The following is a 7798-nucleotide window of genomic DNA, read 5'->3' on the forward strand; positions in this document are numbered from 1 at the left end:
TAGGCTGAGTTTCAATTGCCTCCTGCCTTTCCAGGAGGCTCTCCAAGATCAGCAAGTGGGTCTGACCCAGGCTTCTTTCAAATTACTGCTTCTGCCCTTGGTCTCGGAGCATGTGAGATTTTATGTGCGCCCTTTAGGACTGGATTCTCTATTTCCCACAGACCTCTAGCTCTCCTGAAAGGAGCCCTACTGGCCTTAAAGTCAAATGTTCTGAGGGATAGAGATCCCAGAAATAAACCCATGCACTTATGGTTAATTAATCTACAACAAAGGAAGCAAGAATATATAAAGGAGAAAAGACAGTCTCCTCAAAAAGTGGTGCTGGGAAAACTGGACAGCTACATGTAAAAGAATGAAATTAGAACTTTCTCTAACACCATATACAAAAATAAACTCAAAATGCATTAAACACCTAAATGTAAGCTCGGGTACTATAAAACTCCTAGAGGAAAACATAGGCAGAACACTGTTTGACCTAAATCGTAACAGTATCTTTCTGGATCTGTCTCCTAGAGTAATGGAAATAAAAACAAAAATAAACAAATGGGACCCAATTGAACTTAAAAGCTTTTGCACAGCAAAGGAAATCATAAACAAAACAAGAAGACCATTTACGGAATGGGAGAAAATATTTGCAATTGATGTGGCCCACAGGGATTAATCTACAAAATATACAAACAGCTCATGCAACTCAACATTGAAAAAAAAATTAAAAAATACAACCCAATCAAAAAATGGGCAGAAGATCTAAATAGACATTTCTCCAAAGAAGACATACAGATGGCCAGTGGGCTCTTGCAAAGATGCTCAATATCACTAATTTTAGAGAAATGCAAATCAAAACTATAATAAGATATCACTTCACATTGGTCAGAATAGCCATCATGAAAAAGTCTACAAATAATAAATGCTGAAGAGGGTGTAGAGAAAAAGAAACCCTCCTATACCACTGTTGGGGATGTAAATTGGTGCGGCCACTATGGAAAACAGTATGGAGGTTCCTTAAAAAACTAAAAATAGAACTAACATATGATCCATCAATCCTACTCCTGGACATGTGTCCAGAGGAAACTATAGTTCAAAAAGATACATGCACCCCAGTGTTCATAGCAGCACTATTTACTGCAATAACCAAGACGTGGAAGCATCCTAAGTGTCCATCGACAGATGAATAGATAAAGAAGATGTGATATGTATACACAATGAAATACTACTCAGCCATAAAAAAAAAGAATGAAATAATGCCATTTGCAGCAACATAGATGGACTTGGAGATTGTCATAGTAAGTGAAGTTAGTCAGACAAAGACAAATATCATATGATATTGCTTTTATATGCGGAATCTAAAAAAAGATACACATGAACTTATTTACAAAACAGAACAGACTGACAGACATAGAAAACAAACTTATGGTTACCAAAGGGGAAAGCTGGGGTTGGATAAATCCCAAAGGGGAGTTTGGAATTAAAATACATATACTACTATATGTAAAATAGAGCGCCAACAAGGATCTGCTGTATAGCCCAGGGATCTACACTCAATATCATGTAATAACATATAATGGAAAAGAATCTGAAAAAGCATATGTATATAAATCAACTATATTTCAATAAAAAATAAATAAATAAGTAAATTTGACTTTAGCCATTAAAAAAGCACAAAAGTTCTGGGGGGCTCATCTTTCTGTTGTAGAACATCTGGCTGGGGAGCCCAATGTGGGGTTCAGACCCCTGACTCATTGGGGAGCACGTCTGCAATTATAACTATCCTCCCATTAGTGGATTGCCCGCCCCGGGTGTAGGGATCTTAACCACGTCTCCCGTCCCTCCTACCTGTCTCGTTGTGACTCCTTTATATCTTTAGCTGTAGAAGACCTTTCTGCTAGTCTTCAGATCTTCCTCATCAGTAGTTGCTCTGTAAATAGTCGAAATTTTGGTCTGCCTCTGGGAGGAAGGCAGTATGGGGTCTTCCCCACCACACCTCCTTCCAATAAGATTGAAGAAATGTTTGCAGCTTCTGTAGGCGTTCCCTTTGTTAATTTTACTATGGGCTGTGTGGCTGTCAGCCCTAAGCAGCCTGAGGGCCACTAGGAAGAAGGCAAGAATGTGCAGAATGGGGGAGAATTTGGGGGCTGGTTGGGCCATGTGGTGAGGTTTTGGAAGCAGAGATGATTGGGCCCCAGGAGGAAAGGGGTGCAGGTCAGCCACAGGCAGGAGGGAAGAAGGAACAGGGGCCCAGGGTGGGCCAGGGAAGAGGAGGGGAGGAAGGTCCTCCAAGAGAACTGATTTGACTGAGAGCAGATTGAGGGCAGTATTATCCCAATGCCTTTGAATGAGCAGTAGGAGAGTCCTACTGCTGTCATATGTTCCTGAAATATGTTGTACTTATATCCACAAGTGCTTTTGTTCTTTTTAAAAAGTTTAAATTATGAAATATGTGCACGTGCACACACACACACAGTATTTTGCTGACCATGGTCACCCTTCCTATTTGCCACATTGGCTTTAGAACCCCTGCCTGTCACTTTAGAGAACTAGAACCGTATAACTAAGTCCAAGCCCGCATCCCCTCTTCTCTCCAAAGTGCCTACGCTCCAGAACTCAGTGCTTCAACCTTGTGTGCATGGTTTTAAACGTGCCCCCATCCTCTGCAGGAACTCTGATGGGAGTGTCTGTAATCAGACTCCATGGCACTGCAGAGAGAGCCAAAGTTGGACACACAGATTCAGAGACAGGGGCTTCTGGGTAGGAGGGGTTGTTCAGGACGAGGAAGGCTTGGGAAGCTCCAAGTGCCTGAGGACATGAGGAAGCAAAGTGGTCTTGAGGGCTGGCACGCGGGAGACCAGAGCTGTGGAAAACCTGTAGGTGGTGGGTCTGCCAGGATGGATTTCCCCAGAGCACTGAAGGGAGACTGTGGTGTTAACCCTCCCAGTAACCTCATGAGTGACCCCTTCCTGCGACCCATAGGCTATCACAAAACAGCAAAGATAGTGATATGTCCGGAAACCAGTGAAGGCTCTGCTGTGTGCATGTCCTGGTTGGTGTGGGTGGTGCAGGGGTGGGAGGGGTACTGTTGGCTACTGGTTACTCCCATAATGCTGCTCTCAGTGCAGGATGGGGGGCATCTGGGCCTCTTGCCCCCCTTTTCTGTTTTTCTCAAATGCTGGGACTGAGATGTAGAGGGTGGAGACTTGCACATGTGTGGAATACTAATTACCAAATTATTCCATTTTATTGATCCAAGGACACTCACCAACACTGTGTCAGGCACTGGGGAGTGTACAGAGGTGACCCGTTCAACATTTCTTGCCCCAGAAGGTTCATAGTGTCTGGGGACAAAGGCCTGGGTCCCAGCCCCAGTGAGAGGCTGCCATGGCAGAGAGATCCAGGCCCATGTGAAGGACCACAAATGTGTATGAGGTTCCTGCTGATGGGGCGAGAAGAGTTTCCCCAAGGAGAGGCACTGAGATAGGAGAAGACTTCTTAAGTTCCAAAGGGGCTTTGAAGCTGAGAGTCAGCAGGAGTGAAGGCAGGAGGGGATGAAAGGTACATGAAGGAGGGTGCATGAGAGGTGAGCTGGAAAGGAGCAGCTTTGGTGACAGAAATGGCCTAGAGATGGGCTATCCTTGGAGTCCCCCACCCTTAGGGACCCCTGTAGGCTTGCTCATGGCATTGTGTGGGGTGGAGGCAATTGCAGGCCTCAGCAGCCTGAGTAACCAGGAGACCCCATTGGTGGGAACTCATGGATTGTACTACCTATTAACTTCCCCTCCTGGCCCACAGGGTCTTAGCAGCTCTTTCAATGTTCTCTCTTCTCTCAAAGATTTCTGGGCATTCTGGGTGTGTCTGATGTGACCCCAGGCCTTCGTTGATCCAAAATGAGGATCACCCTGCTTCTCTCTATCCCTTCCCACTGAACCCCAGTTTGCCTGTGAGTCAGAACCCCAGTTGTGTGCATGGTTAAAGTCTTCTCTCATAATGTCTTCACATCCATGTCTTTCAAGAGATGCAACTAGATGCTGGGATGCCTCACTTCACACCACCCCCAAGAGATTTCCAAATATGCTTGTGGTGCCAGCTGGAACTCCTGATGCAGAGGAAGAGAGGGAGGATAGGCAGGACACAACCTTGGTTGAGCACCTGCTGTAATAGCAGGATCAGGGCCTCTTAGGCATCTCATCTCATTTTATCCAACCCCACATTCTATCCTCATTTTTTAGATGGGGAAACTGAGACTCAGTATTTCCATGACAGCTAAATTTGTACAGTTGAAAAGCAGCAGACCTGGCTAGGTCTGCCTGGCTCAGAAGCCCCTTCCATTACACCTTTTTGTCTTCCTTCTCTGCTCACCTCCCAATGTTGTAGAGAAGGAAGTACAGCTGGCAATATGGTCACACACGGTTTCTGAGCCAAGATTGGCATTTGAGGAGCTTTCTACCAGCAGACCTTGGTTCTCCTCCCTACTCTCCACATCCCTTCTCTGGGCCTCCAGTCTGTCATCTGTAGAATGGGAGTGTTGCTCTGTTCATCTCCATTGTCCTTTCAGCAGTGACAGGTCATGATTTGTGCTCTGCACCTTCTCACCCTCATCAAGGATGGTCAGGAGACCCTAGAAAGATGCCAGCCATGTGGTAGAGTGCTGTGTGCCATGCCTGAGCAGCTGAACAGTGGAGAGACTTCCTGGGTGGACCTGGGCTGCTACCCCAGAAAGAGGAACCAGCAATGGTGGCTGAAGAGTCTGGGGGAGATAAAGGGTTCTGCCTTCAGTTTTTCTTGGCAGGGCCTTATTTTACGTTCAAAAGAGCATATTTTCTTCTTTTTATCCTATACCTAGCCACCTTTACAGTAGGAAGTAAAGAAGCAAATAGACAAATCTATAAGATGTAATTCTGATTGGCAAAAGCAGGATGTAACTGTTTTCTAAGGAGTCTTGGCTACAAGTAACCAGCTGTGAGACCATAGACAAGTCACTTCATTTCTCTGGACCTCTGCTTCCTTGTTTGGTCAGGAGTTGCCTAGATTATGTACTGGGAGGTTTGAGATTCCTTGGCTTTGTGAGTGAAATGGTAAGTATGAGTAGCAGCAGGGTTAGCTCCCTGGGTGTATGAAGTGTGCAGTCACATGAGGTCCTGTACTTAGAAGAGCCCCATACTTGTTTTAATGTTCTGCTGTTACTATCTTGACTTTAATTTTTTTTTTTTTTTTTTGAGCAAAGGGCCTCAGATTTTAATTTTGCTCTGGGTCGCACAGATTGTGAAGCCAATCCTGGCTGGCAGTGTGTGTCCTTTGCTCCGAGGGCCTGGAGGCTGAGTGAAGGCAGTCCTTGCCCAAGTTGTGTTCCCCCAGCCCTTCATATGACCTTTCAGATTCTCTCTGTCACCTGGGAGCCAAGCCCTCCTGCAGACACTGGGTACTACTCCAGGGTCTATATTTTGTCTTTCTTCCTATGCCCATCTATATCTCCCCTCACCAGCACCAGCACTTCTTCCCTCTCCTTTTAGTGACCCCAGCTCTACACTTACCCACAATAGAGGCCTAGTGAACATTTGCAGACTAAGTGGTTGTCTAAATGTGTTATTGATTAGTGTGTTAGTGAAACAGTTCAGCAAATGTCCTGGTGGAAGGGGTCCTAGGCTAGGAATCTGTTCTGGGCTCTGCTTATGACACTCCCTGGACCTCTTTTGCCGAAAGAGCAAGAGAGGGACCTGGAGAGATAGTTGGAGCTCTTCACCAGCACTGCCGCTCTGAGACAGGCCTTGCCAGCACCTCTACAGTAACATCACCGGATCCACCTGCCACAGACACCTGTCCTGGAGAAAGTCACCTCAACTGACTGAGTGACCAGAGCTTGTACATGTTCTCCTCTGGTAGGCCTCTGGGGATCCACACTTCATAGAGGAGAGGGGTGTAATACAGGGTTGAGGAGAGAGATTAGGGAGGAGATAGAGGTGGTGTAGAGATGAGAGTGATTTCCCAAATTCCATTTTGAAGTCAATTTTCAAAAGCAGATACTTGGAGAATACCCCTCTCCCCACAAAGAAACTCCAGATTGTGAGAGACAGGAAATGTCCATCTAGAATTCCATTTTTCAAAGACAGGACGTAATAGGCTGGCCTCCTGTTCTTAGCGACTGGAAGCTGAGTAGATATTCTTCACAACATCAAGCAGGCTAGGCCGACATGATTTTGACTGGCTATTTATTTACACTTTTGTCAATGCAAACAATTAATCAATAGTCAATCTAAGAAATGGAAATTTTTATTCAAGCCAATAATCCTGAGGATTATAACCCCGGAGACATTCTCTCCAAGAACTCTGAGAACTGTTTCAAAGAGGCACAGGGGGAGGAAAGTGTACATGGGATTTTGATGAAATTGTACATGTACTGAAGCACTCATCTCAGTAGAAGATTGCTACTATTCACAAGCAACAAACAGTTAATGGCTTCAGTGCTGTTCTAACTATGGGAAGATGCAAGAAACTGGGTTCATAAAAAATTTCTATTGAAAATATCTGACTATCTAAAGTCCTGTTCTGCCAGTTTTACCTTAGCACAAAGCGCCTCACCCTGATCCTCACACTGAATTCTTTTTACAGTATATTGTGTGTCAGTGATTGCAGTGGCTAATGATTCTTGTAGAACTGGATGGTGGGTAACATTCTTTATTTTACAGCCCTTTTCCTTTATTTAGGTCTTAATTTCAACCAAGTTTTGGGAGGCATTTTGTGACCAACTTCTCCCGAGGTGGTAGGAATGTTTATTCTCACATCAGGTGAAGATTTCATTGATAGGCAGCTTATTACTGGACTAGGTCTTGTTAACAGTAACAAAAAGCCTTTGGACTGCCAGTCTTACAAGTCTGTTATGGTCCAGGAAATGGTTCCCTCTTGTTGCTTCTTCCCATATCTAGAGTTACAGTATTAAAATCATTGATCTTGCTAAACAACACACTATTAAACAACCAAGAAATCACTGAAGAAATCAAAGAGGAAATTAAAAAATACCTAGAAACAAATGGCAATGAAATACAATGACCCAAAACCTATGGTATGCAGAAAAGGCAGTTCTAAAAGAGAAGTTTATAGCAATACAATCCTATCTCTAGAAACAAGAAAAATCTCAAATAAACAACCTAAACTTACACCTAAAACAATTAGAGAAAGAAGAACAACAACAACAAAAAAAAGGTGAGCAGAAGGAAATAAATCATAAAGATCAGATCAGAAATTAAAAAAAAAATAAAGGAAACAATAGCATAGATCAATAAAACTAAAAGCTGGTTCTTTGAGAAGATTAACAAAATTGATAAACCATTAGCCAGACTCATCAGGAAAAGAAAAGAAGATGCAAATCAACAGAATTAGAAATGAAAAAGGAGAAGTTACAACAGACACTGCAGAAATGCAAAAGATCGTGAGAGACTACTACAACCAACTCTATGCCAATAAATTGGATAACCTGGAAGAAATGAATAAATTCTTAGAAAAGTACAATCTTCCAAGACTGAACCAGGAAGAAATAGAAAATGTGAACAGACCAATCACAAGCAATGAAATTGAGACTGCGATTAAAAATCTCCCAACAAACAAAAGCCCAGGGCCAGATGGCTTCACAGACAAATTCTATCAAACATTTAGAGAGGAGATAACACCTATCCTTCTCAAACTCTTCCAAAATATAGCAGAAGGAGGAACACTCCCAAACTCATTCTACGAGGCCACCATCACCCTGATACCAAAACCAGGCAAAGATGTCAAAAAAAAAAAAAAAATTACAGGCCAATATCACTGATGAATA

Source organism: Hippopotamus amphibius, chromosome 2 (genome assembly GCF_030028045.1).
Source record: "Hippopotamus amphibius kiboko isolate mHipAmp2 chromosome 2, mHipAmp2.hap2, whole genome shotgun sequence".
NCBI classification, from domain to species: domain Eukaryota; kingdom Metazoa; phylum Chordata; class Mammalia; order Artiodactyla; family Hippopotamidae; genus Hippopotamus; species Hippopotamus amphibius.